We start from the raw sequence: 611 nt of genomic DNA on the forward strand, positions 1-611 counted from the left end.
GAGAGGGATTTAATTAAAACAAAAAATAATGGACGAGGGGAGAGAGCGGGGAGGAAGGAGGGACGGAGAGGAAAAATTGTGGGTAACGAAAGAAAGATGCAAATTTGTATAGATGCAGAATTAGGTGAAAAATTAAGCGCGTGATCACTTATTAAAGAAACTTTGTCAGATGGTGCAACTCGTCTGATTGCCAGTGAAATCATCTGCATACATTTTGGGAACAGACAGCTAATTTTATTACGAGACATTGACAATTAGGGTCACGGTATTCTAAAGGAGGATGTTAAAGAAGGGCCAATTTTGGCATACGGCCGGAGGGAAACATTTTTTCACAGCATGATTCTACGCATCCTGAGGAACGAAAAATGCAATTGTCATTTTTCCCGGAAATGATGGGAAAGTTATGAGAAATGCGGTTCGAGGTAAGAGTATGACTCGGACGATGGTCTGTTCGTAAATTAACCACTTAGCAAAGCAAAACTAATTAATGACAAATTAATCGAAACAAGGAGTTCTTCGATGACACGATGCTTATATTCGAAGCAATCAGAAAACAATAGTTATTTATTCTCGAAGTGATAAAAGTCATAATAAACTATCGTAAATATAAT

The sequence above is a fragment of the Habropoda laboriosa genome, unplaced genomic scaffold (assembly GCF_001263275.1).
Source record: "Habropoda laboriosa isolate 0110345459 unplaced genomic scaffold, ASM126327v1 scaffold57, whole genome shotgun sequence".
NCBI classification, from domain to species: Eukaryota; Metazoa; Arthropoda; class Insecta; order Hymenoptera; family Apidae; genus Habropoda; species Habropoda laboriosa.